This window comes from Hemicordylus capensis, chromosome 4, assembly GCF_027244095.1.
Source record: "Hemicordylus capensis ecotype Gifberg chromosome 4, rHemCap1.1.pri, whole genome shotgun sequence".
Taxonomy (NCBI): Eukaryota; Metazoa; Chordata; class Lepidosauria; order Squamata; family Cordylidae; genus Hemicordylus; species Hemicordylus capensis.
In genome coordinates, this window is record NC_069660.1 from 267,920,787 (window position 1) to 267,945,315 (window position 24,529).

The 24,529-nt window shown below is 43.6% G+C and overlaps 1 protein-coding gene across 3 annotated transcripts in view; it reads left to right on the plus strand.

Annotated features, from left to right (window-relative positions):
* Positions 1 to 2,744: 2,744 nt before the first annotated feature.
* The window catches only part of SULF1 (sulfatase 1), a 198,483-nt gene continuing 176,698 nt past the window's right edge, over positions 2,745 to 24,529 (plus strand). The window contains exons 1-2 of one of the 3 annotated variants that reach the window (XM_053250517.1): positions 2,745 to 2,786; positions 7,240 to 7,331. The gene's annotated coding sequence lies outside the window, so the exon portion shown is untranslated. Of the gene's footprint in view, positions 2,787 to 7,239; positions 7,337 to 24,529 lie in introns of all 3 variants that reach the window. The other 2 variants (XM_053250522.1, XM_053250520.1) reach the window with 2 other exon arrangements.

A 24,529-nucleotide genomic window follows, 5' to 3' on the forward strand; every position in this document is an offset into this window, starting at 1 on the left:
ATTTTCTAGTTAATGGAAGATGTAGTCCCTTTTCTTCTAAGACTTTGAGAGTGTATGAAGAGTTTATTTGAACACAAAGAACCAATAAGATAAAATCAGCTGAGGTTGTAATTCATGATATTAAAAGTTTGGCATTTGGCAAGTCTGTCTGCATTGGCAAGTACTGTATTTATGCAGTCAGAAATCTGTCTGTGACAGATTACTTATGATAATAATTCCATGTGGCTGAACTGTAATATGATTTTTGACAACTATTATGTAATAAACCCAGTTGTTTGTATTATCCCAGAAACATCCATGCATTGCTACTCTCATCAGTCAACATTCTGAGGGAATTAAATTTGAGATATAGAATAATATGTTACCAGATTTTATGGCTGAAAGCAATCACCTAACTGGTGCATATTAGCCCAGCTCTTGTAAAGCTAATGGGTCTGTACCATTGTTTTTACGACCTTTAAAAAAAACAAAACTTTAGTTCATATAATATTGGATTACCAATTATTATATTGCTTCTTCATGCCATTAAATATAACTGGAATTTCTGCCACCCAGTTAAATTTTATGCAGTACTATTGAAGAGTAAAATCAATTCAATTAACACATACATAAAACTGAGACACATAATCATTAAAACAAAGGGATGGTCTTTGTTAAAGGTTTTATGTGTGTATAAAAACCGCAGTGGCTAGTTCTAGAGCACTTCCAAGCTGAAGAAGGTGCTGATCAGCTGGAAATACAGCTGGTCTGTTTGGCTCCCTGAACTGAAAATGGAAGAAAAGACTTTTGTACAGCCTGGGACACTATAAATTAAGATTTTGAGATGAAGAGGGATAAAAATAAGTTTGGGAAATCTTGTCCTCTGGATATTTCCTAAAGAAAATTGTTATAGTTCAGACTTAGAAAAAGTAACCTTCTTGAGTCCCTCATTTAGCAATCCATCTTAGATGTTTAAATTCCTGCACACAAGAGATGCCTTGCATAAACAGAAAGGCAATGATTCCTGCTAGCGCCTCTCATGTCCTGCACTATTCCCAAGGTTTCCATGACTTTCATAATCAGCTTTTAGGGGTGTGTGCTGGGGAATTCCAGTGGGGGAAGAGGTGGCATAAAAGCTCTCTTCCATGAACAGGACACAGCTTTCAATTCCCAGGATTGAGCCCACAGAATATATTTAAAGTTTGGCTGAAAATCAGTGTAGCCCAGTAGCTAGAATATTAGACTTGAATATGGCACAGTGGGGAAATGCTTGACTAACAAGCAGAAGGTTGCCGGTTTGAATCCCCGCTGGTACTATACCGGGCAGCAGAAATATAGGAAGATGCTGAAAGGCATCATCTCATACTGCACAGGAGGAGGCAATGGTAAACCCCTCCTGTATTCTACCAAAGAAAACCACAGGGCTCTGTGGATGCCAGGAGTTGAAATTGACTTGATGGCACACTTTACCTTTACCTATGCTGGATATGGTTCCAATACCATCTAAACCCTAAAATCAATAAGTGGACTTGGCTAAGTTCACTATCTTGCAGGGCTGGTTCACATATACCTACCTGGTCATCATTTGATTAATGTGACAATTTGCATGTGTGAATGGGCCATCACAGAAGCAATGCCACCGAAAAAATGTCATATCAGCGTAGACACAATACTTATCAATACTTAGCTTTTCACACATTCACGTCAGTTACCAAGTGTACAGAAATAAGTGGTGTGCATGAATGTGTGATGCCTTCACCGCAGTTGCTCCATCTGTAAAATAGGAATAATAATGACCTAATTCATAGAACGGTTCCAATGAAAGTACATGATTGCAATGAATGTTTTAATTTTAAAAAACTATGAGGATGATTAGTGGTTATTAAGCATTTTATTGTATAAGAAAGACTTGAGAACAAGTCTTTAATATCTTGTTCCTTAAACCTTTCATCACTACTAAACATTGAATAATTAAGACAATAAAATTTCTTCACCTAATTTTGATATGCTTTGACTAGGTCCTTTAATTTAGTTTGTTGATTCTGAATTTATATGGATGCATCTGGAGTAAATTGTAAATTGGAACTGGAGTAAATTGTAACATCTGTGCTGAAAGCAGAATAGACATAGGCACCAGCAGAAGGTTTTATTTACGTAGCTGAGTAACTGGATCACTTTGAAGAGGCATCACATTCCTGTTAAAATGAAAGGTTCCCAAGTTTCTAGAGATGGTTATTCAATTAAGCTACATATTCAACAGTTAAAAATTTTATTATAATATTAATTGAGCAGATCCAACCAATATCCTTTCCCATTCCTTTTTCTCTGTTACCATCACCGATTTCACCTAGCAAGAAGGGAACCTAGCATTCCAGGCAAGTTTAGTTTCCAACTGGTTGAAGATGAACTTGTGCCTGGCTCCACTTCCAAAACCATCATCAAAGAAAATGCTGATGGTTTGGGTATGCATGTGTGTGTGCTTTGCTATTGACTAGGGTTGCAAATTAGGGAGCTATATAGAGGCCATATAACTTATTTGGGGTACTCACCCACTTTTTTTTTCCCCATTAGGAGGAATAGAGACTCTTTTGGGAACCAACCAACCTTTTTTGCATTTTTGGTAGTGTCTGAAGTTCTGGGGAGCAGCTGGAACATTTCCCCCCTTCAGAACGCTTTGTTCTCATGAGCAGCTTCTCTTCCTCTGTCTCCTTCCCCTTCCTACTCACCATCCATCCAAGGGGGAAGCCAGAGGGGAGGTTCTGTTTCAGTAGCAGTTGCAGAGCCACGTGATGCAGGAGCACAGATAGGTGAGCCTGTCAGGTGCAGCTTGCTTCCTTCATATGGTAGTGAGAAGTTAGCAGTTAGCTAATTAACTTTACCCAGTTAGCAGTTAGTTAACTAACTTTACTCAATTAGCAGCTACCCCTGCTAACTGAGTAAAAAGGCACCTTTTAAAGTGGTGAATATCTTCTGTTTATCATGGGGAGAGCAACTGGCCCTATCCATCTCCAGTGCAGCATTCCTTTAGTGGCTGACGCCGGTGTTACCTTGTGTTTCTTTTTTAGATTATGAGCCCTTTGCGGACAGGGGAGCATCTTATTGTTGTTGTTTTTTCCTTTGAAAGCCATTGTTAAACTTTCTGTTGAAAAGCTGTATATCAATGTTTGTAGTTCTAGAGAACAGCAAGCAAGTGAGAAACCATGTACTCACCGCCGCTGTGGCAGCATTCAGAGTCTGGCTCGGTAGCTAGCTGACTGCCCTGCCTCAAGTCAAGAGGCGAAGTTGCTGGTCTGGCTGGGGAGAGCAGGCTGGGTAACCCATGCAGGAAGAGTAGACAGAGAACCGTGTGAGTGTGTGATAAACCTAACCAGGAGATGAATTTACGGTTAAGAACTCTTGCACCTAGACAGCAGACTGAGTGGACATACAGTTCACCTGGTCAACAACAGCTTCATTGTGGTGAGCTGTATTTATTCTCAATTATGCAATTTTTATCAAAATATGCATAGAATACAAAAAATGCAAATTTTATGCAGTTTTTGGAGACATTTTTTGGTGAAAAGTGTCCTCTGTTTCCACTTTTTTGTGATGGATATTGACTTTTTTCTCCATCTGGACCTGGCAACCCTACTAGTGACTGTTTTTTTCTATAAAAACTTTAAGACATGATGAAAAGAACTTTGTAGGAGAATGACTGAAGTGGGGAAACAGATTCCAGTAAAATCTGGAGATAGTCTTTTTCATGTGTTAGGTCACTGCTGTGTAAATACAAAGTTCACTTATAATTTGATAACAATTAATTAATTAAGGCAATGCAATAAATAAAGGCAATGCAAGTAGGGATGTGCACAGAACCACGGAGGTGCGGTCCGGCACTGGGGGGTAACTGGCTTTAAGGGCGGGGGAGTAGTCCTTACCCCTCCCGCCGCTTTTCCTCCTCCGGTGCTCCACTTTGGTGCAAAGTTTTTGGGGTGGCAGAGTTCCTCCCTGCCGCCCATGCCCCCATCGTCCAGAAAAAGGGGAAGTTGCCGCCATGCATGTGCTCGTTGTGGCGCACGCGCACCCGTCACCGCTAGGAGTGTGCACGGACCGGTTCGGAGACCATTCTACTGGCCTCCAAACCGGTCCAGGCATGGGGTGGTTTTGGTTCGGGAGGGTTCGGGTGGGGGGTTCCAATAAGGGCGGGGGGGGGCTTTACTTACCCCTCCCGCCCTTTCCAGCTTTGGCGCCGTAATTATCCCAAAAAATCTGGGCGGCAGGATCCCTCGCCGCCCGCTTCTATCCATTACGATGGCTCCGCCGCTCCTCCGTGTGTAAACAATCGGGCGGCAGGGTACTTCCCTGCCGCCCCCTTGAAGCCCCCTGCTGCTGCTGCTGAAGCCCCCTTTCGCCCCCTTAAATCTCGCCCGGACCGGCCGCGCTCTCTATAAGCGGTCGGGCGACAGCGAGATGTCCTCCCGCCCGCCCCCTTCCCTGCCGCCTGCGAAAGTGTTTCAGGAAGCCTTCTGCGCACGCGCGTGCAGGAGGCTTCCTTCCTGAAACACTTTCGCAGACGGCAGGGAAGGGGGCAGGTGGGAGGACATCTCGCTGTCGCCCGACCGCTTATAGAGAGCGCGGCCGGTCCGGGCGAGATTTAAGGGGGCTTCAGCAGCAGCAGCAGCAGCAGGGGGCTTCAAGGGGGCGGCAGGGAAATACCCTGCCGCACGATTGTTTACACACGGAGGAGCGGCGGAGCCATCGTAATGGATAGAAGCGGGCGGCGAGGGATCCTGCCGCCCGGATTTTTTGGGATAATTACGGCGCCAAAGCTGGAAGGGCGGGAGGGGTAAGTAAAGCCCCCCCCGCCCTTAGTGGAACCCCCCACCCCAGTGCCGAACCGCAGCTCTGCGGTTCGGTGCACACTCCTAGTCACCGCCATGCGTGTGTGCCACACATGTCGCACATTGTGTGTGTGACGTCACACACAACGTGTGACGTGTGCGGCGCGCATGCTGTGGCGACGACAGACAGAGTTGTCCGGAAAAAGGGGAAGTTGCCGCCACACGTTGCGGCACCTGTGTGCCTGTTGCCACCACGCATGCTACACACGTCACACGTTGCGTATGTGACATCATGCGTGGCGGCAACTTCCCCTTTTTCCAGACAACAATGGGGGCAGGGGCAGCAGGGAGGAACTCTGCCACCCCAAAAACTTTGCCAGTCACAAAATGGCAGCTTGCACAATAATATACATCAACAGAATAAGGGATTTTAACATGAAAACCACTGCATAGGGATGTGCATGGAACCGGTTCGAAGAACCAGCGATTCTGTCGGTTTGAAGGCAGTGGGGGTCTTCCTTTAAGATCGGGGGAGGGTGCACTTGCCCCTCCCGCCACTTCCCCCCTCCGGTGACAGTTTTTTAAAAAGCCCATCGGGGCAGCAATGTACCTCTCAGCCGCCCCTTTGCCCTCATCTTCTGGATATGACCGGAAGTTGCTGGCAACTGGGAGGGGTAAGTGCGCCCTCTCCTCACTATTAAAGGGAGACCCGCCACCTTCGAACTGCCCTGCCGCGGTTCCATGCACATCTTTACCACTGAATTCCAGGAGAATTTTGGTCCAGGACAGAAGGGGAGCAAGTAAGGCTGCTTTCGAGGGGGGAGGGGAAATGGCCCTAGTATCTTCTGAATATATCTAATGGTAATGATTTGTTTTAAAACTGTGGTTTAAAGTGAGAGTTAAGGCACTTATGTTCCAAGATGCATGGAAATAGTAGGTTAAGGCATCCATCATAAGTTCTGTGCCATCCTCTATAATAAAGACCCTGAGTGTGCGGCCGTGCTGCCCGTGTCTTTTTCGGCGGTTCTGAGCATGCGCGGAACGCATGCTCAGAACCGCCAAAAAAGATACGGCCGCCCAGACACGGGCGGCCATGTTGGCAAGGCCGAGGAGAAGCCGGCCGAGGAGAAGCGAGCCAGCCGAGGAGAAGCGGCTGCTGCCAGGTGGGCGGGCGGGCGGGCGGGCGGGCCGAGGAGAAGTGGCCACCGCCGGGCGGGCTGGCCGGCCGAGGAGAAGCGGCTGCCGCCGGGCGCGCGAGCGGGCCGAGGAGAAGCAGCCGCCATCGGGCGCGCGGCCGGCCGAGGAGAAGCGGCCGCCGTCGGGCGCGCGGCCGGCCGAGGAGAAGCGGCCGCCGTCGGGCGTGCGGCTGGCTGAGGAGAGGCCCCGCCACCGGGCGGGTGGGATGGCCGACGAGAAGCGGCTGCCGCCGGGTGCGCAGCCCGGCCGAAGAAAAGCCCCTCCATCCCAAAACCAACTTGCAGCCGCCTATCTGGCTGCTGCTCCTGCGGCTGTTGTTGAGGGTCTCGGGCGACGGGACTCCGTCCTAGCAACTGGGAGGAAGGAAGTAGCAACTGGAAGGAGAAGGGAAGAGGAGCAAACTAGCACACACCCCCTAGAGCCCGTTATTATAACGGGCTTAAAAACACTAGTGTAGCAATAAAGGCTTTGTACAGTCTTTCATAGTCTGATGGTTTACAAATACTAGGCTCTATGCACTCACACTTTATGTCATGTTGTCACATCACTTGGAGGGAGGATTGTGGGACAAAATTTTCAACCACGAGCCAGAAGCTATCAGAGAAGTGCTGTTGTGAGGAAGGGATGCTCCAGTGGTGGCAAACGACAAAAGAGGAAGCAATGAATGGTGAAAGAAGTAGGCCAGTTTCACACATACACCCATGTCTCCCAAAACTTGGTTGGAAATCCTCCTAGAAAACCTTTGGACCAACACTTTTGTTTAGCTGTTTTTACTGCTGTTTTAAACATAGGTTGTGCTTTGAAAATATGTTATTGAAAGGGCAATGATGTCTTAAATAAAGTCACTTAATTAATCTTCCTTCACATATGCTATAATTGAAAACTGATTTTGAGTCTCAACTTGGTAAGGTGTGATTCATATGAAGCTCTGCACTGGAACACACTGCTTCACCAAAAAGACTAAGTTGCTTTTCCTTTTTATTTCCACAAAAGGGATAAATTTCATTTTTGATATTTATATCTACATAAATTAAACATGAATGGAATGCATTCAATGGCTCTGTAAATGCCTTTTTTTTTTTGCCTTGTCATTGTTGTGACTGAGCATCCACAGTTGTGTTTAATGGTGAGGGTTGTCCACCACCACAGGCAAAGCTCCCCTCCCTCCCTTCTCCTGAATTTAAATCATAATGCTGAATATGTGACGTCACTCTCAATCATTTCCACATGGTTTCACTTGTAGGATCAAAAAGAAGGTGAAGCTCTTGTGTCAGGCAGAAAGTTGACAGAAACGCCATTCCCAGGGAGCTGCGAGGAACTCTCAGGAAGCTCTCGGTGATGTAAACTGCTTTTTTGGCAATATTTTTTTCCATCAAAAATGTCATTCTAGACTCAACTTTTTAAAAGGTTATGCTGCTACGTGGAAACCAAGCCTCCAGTCTGGGTTCCATTTGGCAAATAAAGCGGAGTAGTAAAATTCTGAACTACTTCAAAGCTGATGAAACCTATTCCAAATCAATAAGGTTTAGTCAGAAACAGAGTGAACGGAATAATGGCATATTGGGATACATGGCCACATACTTCCATTCTCTCTGGTACATTAGTTTTCTAAAGGTAGCATTTTGGCTCCGATCGAAAGAAAGGGCAAAGGTTACAGAATGCATGGGTGTGGGAGCTAGAAGAGAGAACAGCTATTACAATAGCAGGGAAATGTGGGCTACCAGTTCTGAATGTCTGGGGAGATGTGTTAAATTGACAAGGAGAAAGAAGGTGTCATTTTAAAGGGCAAGAAATGAATTCTAGATGCAAATACTTGCTACCGTGTGCTGCAAATATTGTAGATAGGATGGAAAGGCCATTTCATGTTACTGTCCCTTGGGAGTCCTATTGTTAGGATGGACTCCCCAACTATGTGTTAAATAATAATAAGATAAATAAATTATGGGGGGTGCTTTAATTGGGGTTTTTTAAAAACATAATGTCTGGTGGCTTGTTTTAAACAAAAGGCAAGCACACCCAAAATATATTGAAAATGTTTCGTCTGGTTCAGACTGATCAAAGTGGATACAGACGTTAAAACGGATTAAAATGGCTTTTTCGCGTGAGTAGAATTTGGCAGTGTCGTTTTCGATGCTAGGCATACAAATAATAATCCTCAAATGGAACTTTGTTCTGCTTGTGAAGTTGTTCTTGCTGTATTCCTCGGCCTGCTTTAAAAAAACACACCCTACTTTGAGCCATTTTCTGACCTTTCTTGAGACATAAATGATATTTCCATTGAATTATTTGAAGAAAATTGTCCCATAGTGTAGGATAGATAGCTAATGTTCTGTTGGCTCAAGTTGTAAGCTCTTTCAATGCACTGTTTGGCACTGAGCATAAACGAGAAGATTGAAAGTCAGCATAATGTAGTAGACAGACTATTAGACTTGAACTTCAAGGTCTTGCTTTCAGATCCTAACTTGGCCCTGGATTCTTCCTTTGTACATTACAAAATGCCCACTCTGGACCACTCTGGATAGGAAATAGCATTCAAATCATACGCAGATGGTTACAAAGGAAGATTTCAAAGGTTTATTTTTGTGGGAGAAGGAGGTTTACTAGATGTGACTCAACATAGCTTTCCTTCAAGAGAATATGCAGCAAAAAACCAACCAACCATATGCACAGTTGTCATGTGTGACAATGTAAATTTGGGCTATGTGATCTTACCAACCAGCAAGTGCTTCCCATGTAGGAATTTTGTAACAAATGAAGCAGTCCTTACTCTGTGAAACTAAATCCTAGATTTTAAAAGCATTTTTGTTTGTTTTACAATTAAATTATTGAACTGAAGCACTCAAAATGCATTGTGGGTGTATTTATTGGAAAGACTATTGTTTGTAATCAGCTTAGCTTACTTGGAGCATTGCTTGCTGGGAGATGTAGGCCGCATTTGTATGTAACACAGAACTGTAGTTGAATGGGCCTGCAGTTCTGCAGACATTACATCCAAATGCAGATAACCTGGGTTTATCCATAGCGATGAAACTGAGGGTTCAGATTCAGGACCAGTGTTCCCTCTAACAGGGATTCCCAGATGTTGTTGACTACAACTCCCAGAATCCCCAGCTGCAATGGCTTTTGCTTGGGGATAATGGGAGTTGTAGTCAACAACATCTGGGAATCTCTGTTAGAGGGAACCCTGTTCAGGACTCCAATCTGAACCCTCAGGTTGTACTGAGTTTCCTCACTGCAACCCGAGTTTCCACGCAGCCAGAAGTACATCTGAATTTAAAACCTTAGGCTGCTGGTTCTTGAAGCGGAGTTGAGAGAGGAAGCTCCTCCCTCAGCTCCACTGTGATTGGCAGTGCGGGCTGTCCTTCAATAAAGAAGGAAGCCCAAAACAGAAAGTTCCCCTGCCTCTCTGCAGTCTCACAGACTGCAGAGAGACTGCTCTCCTGTGCATCTGAATTCAGATGGGAGGGGAGGGGGCACACAACTATTGGTCCACTGGACCCACGGTTCCACATTACATGTGACTGCAGCCGTAATCTTAGAAGAGGAGAGCTGGTCTTGTGGTAGCAAGCATGACTTGCCCCCTTAGCTAAGCAGGGTATGCCCTGGTTGAATATGAATGGGAGACTAGAAGTGTGAGCACTGTGAGATAGTCCCCTTAGGGGATGGAGCCTCTCTAGGAAGAGCATCTAGGTTCCAAGTTCCCTCCCTGGCATCTCCAATATAGAGCTCTGAGATCCTGCTTGCAACCTTGGAGAATCCGCTGCCAGTTTGTATAGACCAGGGATTCTCAACGTTGGGTCCCCAGATGTTATTGGACTTCTGCTCCCATAACCCCCAGCCCCAGTGACCTTTGTTTGGGGCTTATGGGAATTGAAGTCCAATAACATCTGGGGACCCAACGTTGAGAATCCCTGGTATAGACAATACTGAGCTAGATGGACCAGTGGTCTGACTCAGTATATGGCAGCTTCCTATGTCCCTAACACAGGAAGCAGTAACTGAAAAGGAAGGTCCATTGCCTGGACCAAATCCTAGGCAGAATGACAAAACTAAACAGCAGTTGTTGTCAGTGTTCCCTCTAACAGGGATTCCCAGATGTTGTTGACTACAACTCCAATAATCCCCAAGCAAAAGCCATTGCAGCAGGGGATTCTGGGAGTTGTAGTAAACAACATCTGGGAAACACTGTTAGAGGGAACACTGGTTGTTGCATAGATTTTAAAGTTATAAATAAACTTTTTTAGAATTTGCTCCTGTTGACTGACACAATATGGTATTGGATATTATACTTGTCTTAAGGGCAATAGCATGTTGTAGCTTTGGATACTGAATTCCATGATATTTTGCAGAATGTGTGAAACTTAAAGGTGTAATGACATCTGTGCTGAGAGGAACCAAGTAGTTGCTTCAGAGCTATACATGTTGGAACAGGAAGATTTGGAAGGCTAACTATCCTGACTTGGAAATTATAAGTCAAGCCCCATTAGACCAAATCCCTCTAAATACAACCACCTAATTCATCACGGGATTTGCTCCTGTCAGGAACCACCTGGAGCAGACCTTCTTGGAGATGGCAGTGGAGGTAGAGGAGGAGGAGCAACAGCAGCAGCAACACAACATCGCAACCGAGACATCTGGTCCTGATGAAAGCCCTCTAGATCACAAAAACATAAGAACATCCCTGCTGGATCAGGCCCAAGGCCCATCTAGTCCAGCATCCTGTTTCACACAGTGACCCACCAGATTCCGCTGGAAGCCACAGGTAGGAGTTGAGGGCGTGCCCTCTCTCCTGCTGTTACTCCCCTGCAACTGGTACTCAGAGGCATCCTGCCTTTGAGGTTGGAGGTGGCCTATAGCCCTCCATCTAGTAGCTGATGATAGACCTCTCCTCCATGAAGTTATCCATACCCCTCTTAAAGCCATCCAGGTTGCTGTCTGTCACCACATCTTGTGGCAGAGAATTCCACAAGTTGATTTTGTGTTGTGTGAAAAAGTACTTCCTTTTGTTGGTCCTAGATTTCCTGGCAATCAATTTCATGGGATGACCCCTGGTTCTAGTGTTATGTGAGAGGGAGAAGAATTTCTCTCTATCCCCTTTCTCCACACCATGCATGATTTTATAGACCTCTATCATGTCTCCCCGCGGTTGTCTTTTTTCTAAACTAAATAGCCCCAGGTGTTGTAGCCTTGCCTCATAAGAAAGGTGCTTTAGGCCCCTGATCATCTTGGTTGCCCTCTTCTGCACCTTTTCCAGTTCTGCAATATCCTTTTTTAGATGTGGTGACCAGAATTGTCACCAGAGCCATCACACCCTAGTAGCCAGAGCTGATCACCTCTCCTTCAATCACCCCTCGAAAGAGCCCTAGATCCCTAGGCACCAAGTGAAATTCTTGTCCTACCCCTAAGCTGACATACCCTAAGCCTGTGAGACTTCTTTTGGCTCCAGCAAGCCCTCCCTGCAGGTTTTTCCCCACTCTTCCCAAATATTGGTTTGTTGGAAGTAACTGGCCAGTGCAGTCTACCTTTCATTGATGTTCAGCAGTACATTGATGTTCAGCAGAGAGAGCCAGCGTGGTGTAGTGGTTAGAGTGCTGGACTAGGACCGGGGAGACCCGAGTTCCAATCCCCATTCAGCCATGAAAACTAGCTGGGTGACTCTGGGCCAGTCACGTCTCTCTCAGCCTAACCTACTTCACAGGGTTGTTGTGAAAGAGAAACTCAAGTATGTAGTACACCGCTCTGGGCTCCTTGGAGGAAGAGCAGGATATAAATGTAAAAATAATAATAAAAATAATAATAATAATAATAATAATACTTGAACCTTTCCCAAAAATTCACTGAGAAAGTCCACATAACTGAACCCCTTTCTGAACTATTCCCGCCCATGACTAGTAATCACCAGACCACCACACCAAGAGGCGGTCCCCACAATCAGTGGGAGCCACCTGGGGAGGGTTAGTGGGGAGAGTGGGCTTAGCAAGTGGGTGGGCCACTGCTCCGGGTGGCCCAAGCGGCCGCCCACACAACATAAGCCGCCCAGAGACGTATGTTTGGGCAGGATAGACATCTAATAAACAAACAAACAAACAAACTGCCGGCTCCATTACGGAGCCAGAGGGGGCTGGGAGGCTCGGGGACTGCGTAGCCCCCGGAAGCACCAGCATGCCCTGGGCGAGCGTGCAGGGCATGCTGGAGTTGCCATGCCGTACTCATGAGTTGCCATGCCATGGAGCCGCACTGCAGCAACTCACAATTGGAAAGCCCAGGTTAGCGGAGCACTCGCTCCACTAACCTGGGCTTAAGGCAGGGGCACTTAAGCGGGTTACCCGCTTTGAGTAAACCGGGCTTGGCTGTGAGCACGGTGAGTCTCACGATCAGTGGGAATAGCTTCCAAGCCTTTGCATGATACTTTGTCATTCAACATGTCATTCAGTCTCTGTCTTGCTGATGATATGCTATCTCCATGACCATTACTTTGTTTCTATCCAAGCCCATAAGTTTAAAGATTTTGCCCCCCAAGATGGATTTATGCAAAAATGAAATTTTGCTGCCAAACAACAGTTTAGAACCTTAATATAAAAATATTTATTTAGAATAAGTGGAACATGATTACATATTAAATAAGGAGCTTCAGTTAATTATGAGCAGTATATTTAAGTGCCCAATTACTATAATTTCTCTTTCTTTGATTGAGATATTAGTAATCAGAAAAAGACAGGTGTGCAAGCTTTTTCTGGTAAGTTCAGAGACAAGACAGGGTACAATTAAGTGCAGCTATAAATATGGGTGACAAGTCTGGAGGAGACAAATTAGTATGTAGATTGGGACAAGTTTAACATTTTATCTCCCTGAGTTTGCTTCTATTCAATCTAAGGACTGCTTCCCAAATTATTTTTCCTGCTTGCATCTTAAAGGCAAAAGAAAGGAATTCAGAAGAAAGCCTGATTCCATGGGCCCCATGGGGAACCAGAACAGGACAATTGTTTCAGAAACACCCGTAGGAGATTGACCTGAAATCCTACTGAGTTCAAGAAAACTTACTCCCAAATAAGTGTGCATACATTTACTGCCTAAGCAAGCAGTATGATCTAGTGGTTGGAGAGTTGGATTAGGGCTGGGAATATCTGGGTTAAAATCGTTAATCAAGAGGAATTTGTGCCACCTTGTGCCAGTCACCATTCTCTCATTCTAACCTATCTCACAGGGATGTTGTGAGATTAAAATGGATAGGAGGAGAACAATATATTAACTTGGAGCTCCTTGGCGCAGTGGGGAAATGGCTTGACTACCAAGCCAGAGGTTGCTGGTTCAAATCCCTGCTGGTATGTTTCCAAGAATATGGAAAACACCTATATCAGGCAGCAGTGATATAGGAAGATGCTGAAAGGCATTATCTCATACTGCGTGGGAGATAGCAATGGTAAACCCCTCTGTATTCTCCCAAGGACAACCAGGAGTCGACACCAACTTGATGGCACACTTTACCTTTACCTTGAAGGAAAGGTGTGATATAAATGTAATGAATTAAGTAAGATAAGGCTGTGTACTAGATGTTCCATTTTAGCAAATCTGATGGCTGAAGACATGACTTCTAAAAAGAACATTTCTGTACTGAGTTGTGTATACCAGCTCCAGGCCTGTCTGGATGCTGATTCTTTGGCCCTATTTCAGTCTAGCTTTCAGTGAGATTTTGGGACCGAAACCGTTTGGACTGTCTAAATGGATGACACTGGACAAGGGGAGTGAAGCCCTTAGCTGATTTTAGAATATCAGCCATGGTATTCTTCTGGCACCTGATGGGGAAATATATGGGTGGCACTATTTCTAGGTGACTACTCATTTCTGAAAGGTAGAACATCACCTTTTCATAACCAGAAAGGTGAAGCTGTGGGACTATGGATCTCCCCGCTGGCCTTTGGCATAGAAGAGTCCACTGGACTTCTTTCTGTGTCTCATAGTTTTTTATAACTACATGAAACCTCTGAATGAAGCCATCTGGAGGTTTGGGCTAATGAGTCATCCTGATAATGATGATACCCAGGTCTCTCTTTCTCTCTCTTTTTATTTTTATCCAAACTCTTTCAACTGGGCTTCCACGCTCAGATTAATGGATTTGTGTGCAGTTGTACGCATTCCTTACATATGATGCAACTCCCCTTCCCTTTCTGTTGGATTGATTCCTTCAGGTACAATATTCCATAATGAGTCTCACCGCACCAAGTTTCAGTACCTATCAAAACATATTTACCTTCCTATTGTAGTAAGGATTTCAAGTTGTCCTATTTGTTTCCCATACTCGGCCATGTGTATATACTGGAGACAATGGGCATCACCTTCTTCAGGCTTCCTTGCTTCCTTGCTGTAGGAAATTGTTTTGCAAATTTCTGAATCCCCCATTCCCATTTTGCTTCTGTCTTTGACACATTTTCTTGTCTCTAGTGCTTAATTTTATACTTGGTGCTGAGTTTGTGTTTCCCTCCCTCATTGGCTTCAATTTTCCCCCATTGCTTTTAATTCCCTCCACCACCCTGTTTCTCCCCTCTTCCCCCCACCCCTTTTTGTGATTATGCTTATATCTTTGTTGTATGCTGCCTTGGGCAGTCATTTAGCAGGAAAGGTGGGTTATAAAAAGATAAGTAAAGTTATAAATAACTTTATAAGCTAATATTATAAGATAAGTTAGAAAAAGTTAACTTACCTGCCAAATATGAACAATCAGGTCATATTCGTGGAATGACCTGATTGACCTTGTGGCAGGTGTCCCCAGTTATGGCTATAACTGAGAATCATGGAATTGGAGTGGACCTGAAGCATAATGAATTCAACCGTTCCATGCCCTGCATTCTTTCACAATGTGCTTCTATACTATCCTTTTTCTCCACCATGGACACCATTCACTCATTATTCCTGACGAACCAGACAAAGTTGTTTCCAAACAGTTGTGTTTTAGTGTTTTCCTGATTTTCATCGAAGTGTTTTTCAAGTGCTGGTTTGCAGTGGTTAATTTAGCTTCCAAAGAAACTGCAGCACAGTCCTGTCAGGTGTGAACTGACTATAGTGTAAATGGTGCTGAGGAGTGATCAGGCTGTAGCCCTGCTTTTCTGCTATCTGCCATCCCGCCCAACAATAATTTCCTTTATTTCCCCACCTCCTTCCCACTCCCAGTGAAACTGATGAAGTGGGGTAAGCCTTGTCAGTTTCATAACTCTTCTTTTCTTTAAAAGGGTATAATAAACAAGATTACATGTGTTCATATAGGCTTTTTGGAAAACAACAAACAATTCTTTATCTTTTGCCTTGGCGGCACTAGTCAGGGAAGGGAGGCACTCAACTGCTGACACCTTCATCTCCAGAATTTAAAGATCTTTGTCTTCCCACAGTTTGGCCAATGCTGCATTATGAGGCTGCTGAAGATCAAAAGGTGTGTGGCTCGTGCCGCTGGAGATGTCAGAGTTAACAAAGTGCACCTGACAACCAGAAAGTGTAGCCCATGATAAACAAAGAGCATTGTCAATTTGGGGTAGACACTCCATGACTATACTTCATGCAAGAACAAGACAGCTTTAGAAGAATAGACATTGACAGACAAGTTAGATCATCATAACTATTAATTAATTAATTCATTCATTCAAAGCATTCTAATCCCAAAATCCTATATGAAATATCCTAGGCAGCTAGCATAATCAAAACTGCCAAAATGCCAATAATAAAATTCTGATTCTCATGGAGTTCTAATGCTCTTAGATTTTATTGTCTTTATATGTGCTTTCTGGCTGCCTTTTAATCTCTGTTTTCTAACCCCTTAATTCCCTAACTGAAAACTCCTTGGTGGGAGTTTTATTGTGGGGTGTTTTTTTTAATTAGCCATCATTTCTAAAGGATTTTAGTTTGAGTGACTGTATCTTAAGAATGACAGTACAGAACTAGAAAAGGTGCAGAAGAGGGCAACCAAGAGGGCAACCAAGATGATCGGGGCCTGGACCACCTTCCTTATGAGGCAAGGCTGAAGCATCTGGGACTTTTGGGTATGAAAAAGAGGTGACTACATTGTGGACAGGTCTATATAGAAATCGAATGAATGAATGAATAGTAATAATGATAATTCTATTTTGCACAGTAGGCCACCATGTGACTCTGGGAAGCACACGGGCAAGAGGTGAGGCCATGTCCTCTCTCCTGATGTTGCGCCCTGTAACTGCCTGTGAGGATGGAGGTGGCCTATAGCTACCAGACTGGTAGTCACTGATAGATCTGTCCTCCATGAATTTGTCTAAGCCCCTTTTAAAGCCATACAAGCTAGTGGCCATCACCACATCCCCTGGGAGAGAATTCCGTAGATTGATTATGTGCTGTGTGAAAAGTACTTCCATTTGTTGTTCCTAAATTTCCTGCCCTTCAGTTTCATGCAATGACCCGTGGTTCTAGTGTTGTGAGAGAGGCATAAAAATTTCTTTTTGTCCACTCTCTCTACTCCATGCAGAATTTTGTACACCTCTATCATGTTTCCCTGTAGTCACCTCTTTTCCATACCAAAAAGTCCCAGATGCTGTAGCCTTGCCTCATAAAGAAGGTGGTCCAGGCCCCTGATCATCTGGGTTGCCCTCTTCTGCACCTTTTCTAGTTCTGTAGTGTCATTCTTAAGATACAGTTACCAGAACTGTTTGCACGAGGCACTCCAAATGTGGCGACACTATTGATTTGTATAAGGGCATGATAATATTAGCATATTTATTTTCAATCCCCTTCCTAATGAGCCCTAGCATGGAATTGGCCTTTTTCACAGCTTATGCCCACTGAGTCGACACTTTCAATGAGCTGTCCACCATGACCCCAAGATCTCTCTCCTGGTCAGTCACTGACAACTCAGACCACATCAGTGTATATGTGAAAAATTGGGGTGTTGGGGTTTTTTGCACCAATATGCATCACTTTACAATTGCTTACCTTGAGTTGTGGCTATTTAGTTTAGAAAAAAGATGACTGCAGGGAGACATGATAGAGGTATATAAAATCATGCATGGAGTGGAGAAAGTGGATAGAGAGAAATTCTTCTTCCTTTCATATAACACTAGAACCAGGGGTCATCCCAGGAAATTGATTGCCAGGAAATTTAGGACCAGCAAACGGAAGTCTGCTACAAGATGTGGTGACAGACAACAACCTGGATGGCTTTAAGAGGGACTTGGATAACTTCATGGTGGAGAGGTCTATCAATGGCTACTAGTTGGCGGGCTATAGGCCACCTCCAGCCTCAAAAGCAGGATGCCTCTGAGTACCAGTTGCAGGGGAGTAACAGCAGGAGAGAGGGCATGCCCTCAACTCCTGCCTGTAGGCTTCCAGCGGCATCTGGTGGGCCACTGTGTGAAACAGGATGCTGGACTAGATGGGCCTTGGGCCTGATCCAGCAGGGCTGTTCTTATGTTACGTTCTAACTGCATTTGCCATTTTGTCACCCACTCTCCTAGTTTGGAGAGATCCTTTTGGAGATCCTCACAATCTGTTGTGGATTTCACTACCCTAAATAGTTTTGTGTCATCTCCAAATTTGGGAACTTTGTTGCTTACCCCAATTTTTAGATAATTTATGAATAAGTTAAAGAGCAATGATCCCAGTACAGATCCCTGGGTGACCACACTTCCTACTTCCTTCCATTGTGAACACTGTCTATATATTCCTACCCTCTTTTTCCTGGCCTTCAACCAGCTACTACTGTAATCCACACATGAACCTGTCCCCTTATCCTATGACTGCCAAGTTTACTCAAGAACCTTTGGTAGGGAACTTTGTTAAAAGCTTTTTGGAAGTCCAAGAATACTATGTCAACTGAATCGCCTTTATCGACATGTCTGTTGACACTCAAGAACTCCAAAAGGTTCGTAAAGCAGGACTTTCCCTTGCAGAAGCCATGCCAGTTCTCCTTCAACAAGGCCTGTTCTTCTATGTTTAACAATTTTGTCCTCCACAATGCACTGGCCCCACAATGCAATTCAATTTTGTTAATTTTTTAATTTCTTCAATTCACCTAAAGTTTAAAAAAACACACAAAACAATTAAATTACTGGATCTGGCTTTATTTCCTCCTTATGCAGATTCCATCCCTGCTCTTTAATATCTGGAATTGACTAAATGTTGGCAATTTATTTTTATGGTCTGAAATACTTGGATCTAGATGCTTAACGCTCTTTAACTTTGCCGCATTTCAAGGCATACATTTAACTTTGGCATTTCACAGGAGCAAATGTAGATAAGATGGCTATGACTTTGTTTCAAGTTTGTTCTTTAAAACCACAGACTGCTGTGTTACTCTTCTTTAAACCGCTTTGAAGAGTTGCTCATTATAATTGCTTCTAGCCTGTTTTCAAATCCCACAGCAAAACAGTCATTGTGCATAAACCGTCTGTTTTCTTAAACAAAAAAATGCCATTGCTTTGATATTATAATTGCAGCAAGTGGATGCAATTAAATCCCTATTTGGAAGCCTGCACAGATGCAAGTTATTCAGAAACAGCCACTGACTCTGTATTTTCACGTGTATTTACACTAACAATCAACGCTTTTGTTCCCTTAAACTAACAAGAGCTTTTTAACATAAGAAAGAATTAATACTAGCTGCTTTAGGTTGTGCTTTCCAGAAGAGGGCTGGAGAAGTTCCACAATCTTTTTTCTTTTGCATACAATATCAGCCAATAGAATAGAATAGAACATTATTGATTAGTCCAACAACCATATCAAACAACTACATATATACAAACAAAACAGTATTTAACAGGAATTTCTTTAAGTAGAAATGAAATATGATTGCTTCAAAGGGGGTACAGCCCTTAATTGACTTTAGGGATACTTAAATAAGAGCCCTGAGGGTCAGACTAAATGTTAAGAGACACACTATTCTGTGACTCTATACTTAATCTTTCTCCTGATCTAAACAGTATATGAGGTGACATCATCATAGCAATAGCAATAGCAATAGCAATAGCAATAGCAATAGCACTTACATTTATATACCGCTTTGTAGCCGGAGCTCTCTAAGCAGTTCACAATGATTTTAGCATATTGCCCCCAACATTCTGGGTACTCATTTTACCGACCTCGGAAGGATGGAAGGCTGAGTCAACCTTGAGCCCCTGGTCAGAATCGAACTTGTAACCTTCTGGTTACAGGGTGGCAGTTTTACCACTGCGCCATCAGGGGCTTGTTGTGTGCCTTCAGAGGATCATGTTGTGTGCCTTCAGAGGAGCAGAAATATCAGTTTGTGTGATCACATTACATCACACTATTCATTTTAAATAATTAGATGTTATACTGAAGACAGGTAAAGAGACATGAGGACAGTTCACATGATTGGCATTAGGACAGAATGATTTCCCAACCTAAATCGTTCAGAAGCTGGGGTGGAAACTGGGTAAGGGTAAAGTGTGCCGTTGAGTTGGTGTTGACTTCTGGCGACCACAGAGCCCTGCGGTTGTCTTTGGTAGAATACAGGAGGGGTTTACAATTGCCATTTCCTTTGGCTTGGTAGTCAAGTCATTTTCCAACTGTGCCAAAGACATGTTCATCTTACCCAGCTGGAGCTTGATTGATGATCAAGCTGTCCACCTCTGGCCTTGTTTTTATCTAACACATGGTCAAAAATCAGATGCATACCCAACTCCCAAATTAGGGCGTCTAGCTTCTCCTATCCTAATGTCAATCTTGTGAACTGCCCGATGAAGTGGCAACTGTTCCACCTCACTTAGTCTGTTCTATTCACACATGATTCTCAGCACTCACACAGTGAGTGTACAGTGTGCACACAGGTACAGATCTGTTCACAGATACACTTACTCACACATTATGTTGAACATAAGTACTGCAGTACATTTCTTCTATATACTATGGGCTTGTACCAAAGTTCACTTTTTAAATGTTCACAGGTCTAGTCATTCACACAAACCCATGTATGAGTGCACAGACATCATATTGAATAGTGTCTGAATAGGTGGTAGAATTTGGCCACATAGTTGGGAATGTGTTTTGTGTCCTCTTCCTAAACCTAAATTAGCTAAACAACACAATTACTGTTGTTGCTTCAGTTTATGAGTGGATCCTATGGTTGCTGCAACGTACTGTATCCTAGGCCAGCATGGTGCTGCTTCCCTGGGATTTGATGCATTCACCCACATTTGTCCCCTGCTATCTTGAAGCCTCACTTTTGTTGCTTGGCTTTCCCCTGGGCTCCCAAAGGTAGCAGCAAGCCCCCCTCCTGCCATGGTTGGGGAGACGGTTGAGTCAGTGAAATTGAGGTGTCAGGGTTGATGTCAGATGTGGCAACGATAACTAATACTACCATCTGAGAGACCAGAATGTGGTACTTAATCCCAAAGACTTAGGTGTGTTTTATTTGGGGGGGGGGGACACTAATAAAATCATCCAGAAAATTGAAATTTGATGCATGAGTCCCTGTTGAAAGAGAAGGAGCTTCTCCCACCCCTGTCCCGCCCAAACATTCGGATTCTGTGGTTGAGGCTGAAGTCACATCTCTTCTCTTTCCAGCTCTGGTTGCATTCGAGTGTATATACATATACGTACCCACACACACACACACACACACACACACACACCATCTTATATCACGCATCGCTTAATTCACACACAGGCAGCCGGATCAGAGGGAATGGCACTAGAATGTCAATCCCATCAAGCACCATTGAACACAAGGCATAGGATTAGGCTGGAAGACTAGTCAAACTAACATCAACAAAAAACAAGAAGGTCTCGCGCCTCCCTCTCTGGGATGTGATTAGTGGAAGAAAAAACCTGGGCCAAGCTGTGGGAATGCACACAGAGAAAGATCCGCAGGGAATGTGGAAAGGAGCCGTGGAAATGCGAATGGTCAATTTAATGCCGCGCATTAAACAGCTCCTAATCTGCTGCAAAGCAAATTCGCTCTTCTGATAACTCCGCATCATGAAGCCATGTCTGGATAACTTCCTGGTGTGGTTTCTCTGGCTGCTGCAGCCATTTGATGGGGAAAACAAGACCTCTCTTCCTTCTGTTCATACAATGTGACTCTAAAGTGTGGTTCAATGGAACTTTCATTCCCTAGTAAGTGCGCTTAGGATTGCAGTTTGAGAGATTTGCAAACCTCTCAGGGACTAGATGTTGCACCTTCAAACTGGCCTTATCGTTGCTGCATTTGGTTGGCACTGCCACTCCACACCAGTAAAGCCTACATGAAATTCTCTAGGGTTTTTTTTGCTTTTCAGGGTAAGAGTTGGAAAATCAGGGACTTCACTGTTTAATGAATGCTGCTGTTCTAATGCTGCTGCATTAATTCTGCTGCACTAGGTATTTTTGTGAAAAGGTGGGCTTGAAGAAATTCTTTCTTCAGTTTATTGAAGTCACGCTTGCTTTCCTAAAAAAGGAGAAGTCTCTGCAGTCATCAGATGTCCTCTGTATACTTAAAAGATTTCTCCCCCATGATTTTATTAAGAAAGAATATCTAACATTGTTTAACAGGGTTACAGGATCAGTGAGTGCATTCATGCAGCTGCTTCCCATCTGCTTCTTGCAGATCTTTCATTTGGACATGTATTGCAGTGGGGCTGTGTGTAGTAGTGGCATTGTGCTACTTTTGCCCACAAAGAAAGGACAGTTCAAAGGGTCATCCCTAGCACAGTTTGTCCCTGGATTTCAGAAAACACTTTGGAAAAACCGTTTGTGGTGTTTTCTGTATCAGGCTAACATCATCATGATGGAGGTTAGCCTGGTGCAAAACAGTAAATATATATAAGCCTACATATGCTAGTTATTTTTCTGCTTTGATCAGTTCTTATTAGCCCAGTGCATGCTGGAACTCTTCTGTGTAAATTTCACTGTGAGATTGCTTCTTTAAAAAGTTTCTCTCTGGTAGACTTGCCACTTTTTTTTTTTTAAACTAGCTCTCCTTCTGTGCCTTTATCAGCAAAATGATGCACAGAAATTTAGCAGTTGAAAAGCTTCATCTGCTAAATTTTCGTGTCAGGGTGTTGTTAAAGGCACAGGTCCAGGAAAAGATTGCAACTTTATCTCACAGAAAAGACATTTTGTAAATTCATGGAATGTTTCTGATGAGGAAAGACTCTGAAGTATAACAGCTTGGTAGGTACTCATAGGGCAAGGTATTATCTATTTAAAATATGCATATGAAATGCAGCTATTGTATGCATATCTGTGGGAAAAGAAATATAACCTATCACAAGACTTCATTGTCTGTTAAAGTTGTGGGATGTTTGATGCCCACTACCCAGTCATGAAACATGCTTCTATTTAATGCCTGAATAACAAGAAGATGCTACTAACAAAAAATAAATCCCAAGGCTGTTCCCTTGTACACATTTACTGAGGGTAAACCCCAACCTCAGAGAATTATCCTGCATCAAATCAGATCTTAAGGATACTGGTGTTAGCAAAATCTGTGGGGACATGCCAAGAATCCACACACAACTGCTCCAGTGCATGTTGTGGCACCAAAGGGCTAATACTTCCAGGCACTGTTCAACTCTGGGAACTCTCTGTAAGAAACATGTTGCTGACCCTCAGTGATGTCTTTCTGCTTAACAGAATGCTTCTGATGTGCATTAGCCCTCTTGCACACATGCAGAAGACTAGGGAGGGAAACTGTGCACAGGTTCCTGGTGCATTCCTGCTGACCCCCCTAACGCACGTGCTTCATTAGTCAGGATGTTAGTCACTGTAAAAAGTGTGCCGAGGAGTCGACTTCGACTCCTGGTGCCCACAGAGCCCTGTGGTTTTCTTTGCTAGAATACAGGAGGGGTTTACCATTTCTTCCTCCCGTGCAGTATGAGAAGATGCCTTTCAGCATCTTCCTATATCGCTGCTGCCCAATATAGTACCAGCGGGGATTTGAACTGGCAACCTTCTGCTTGTTAGTCAAGGATTTCCCCCATTGCACCACAGAACCCAAATGCTTTGTGGAGAAGTGGAAGACAAGTAGATAATTAACAAGTAGACAATTAACTATACCTGCCTGACCCCACACCAGCCCCTTCCCTTTCAATGAATATTAGTAAGTTGTTCAGGACAAGTTATGTCACCTGGCTAGGCCCAGTTATAGTTACTTTATTTTGTACTAACATTTTTGAAATTTACTCTTACTGATAAATAACAGTTTATTTATAATTATTTATATTTATTTATAATTATTATAATTTATAATTATGTTTATTATTATTATTATTATTATTAAATAACATAGTAGAGCAATAATTTAAATGTAAATGCAGTTTGATGTATTGATTTAAATAGAGGAAGGACAAGGGAGGAAAGGGTTAACCAGAGTGGCATTTTCCCCATATTCAAAATAGCCCCATGGCTGCCTTTTTTTTTTTTTTTTAAACAGCCCATGAGATCACCAGTGATTCACATCTAGTTCGGCCCTAAGCAGCTTTGACAGAATCAGTAAGCATTTGAAGTATTCCTGGAATCCTGCACTGATAATTTGGGCAATTGACCAGTCAGACTGGGAAGAGATTTCCAGTATACCCCCATAAGTTCCTATGCCCCTTACTATGACTTCTCATAGAGGGCACTTGAAGGGTTACTTGCACTACCTTTCTGAAGTGTTATGGGACTTAAATGATCAGTTGTCGCCATGAATAGTGTTCATTTCCTCTAGCTGCTATGAAAAAAATGAATCGGTACGTTAAACTGTGTGCATTCCCACGCTCTGTTCAGAGAAATGTTGCCCTTTTTACTGTTTTCTTAGGAAAGTGGTACCTCAGCACTGTGTAATAATAGAAGCAAGCTCAGGGGAAAATGTTAAAGCTGAATGTTGATAAGGAAAATGTATATAGAGGTTCATGGATTACTCATATCTCTCCACGTCTATCATGTTTTGGAGCCAGTTTTGTGTCAGGCTGGGCTGGGAAAGAATAAAGACAGAGAGATCTGACTAAATGGAGAGATTTAATTCTGATCATTTGTGTGTCGTTTGCTCAAATTTAATGATCTTATAAGCCCTTTTGTTTCTTAACTCAGTTGTTGTATAGAGCATGTTTTGCTGTGTTTAATTTAATTGTATTATTTTTATATACTGCCTGATAGGTATATCTCTAGGCGGTGTTTTAGATGGCTTAGTCCCAGATTTTTAACTTGAATAAACATCAAAAAATAAGAAAATGGCAAAGAAATGCATGAGAATCTGAGGTCAGTCCTTTGAAGAGAATGAGGTGATTCACATGAGCAGTGCTAGCTGGACTTGAGCTGCCCTACCCGGGCAGGGCTGCTCATGTGAAGTGTCGGCGTTAGTCCAGATCCTGGCACTCTTCACCACGGTTGTCCAGGTTTTTTTACCTGGGCTTACAGTGGGAAAGTAACTTGCCTAGGGAGCAAGAGGTTGGCAGTTTCAATCCCCACTGGTATGTTTCCTAGACTATAGGAAGCACCTATATCGGGCAGCAGTTATATAGGAAGATGCTGAAAGGTATCAGGACTGCGTGGGAGATGGCAATGGTAAGCCCCTCCTGTATTCTACCAAAGAAAAACCACAAGGC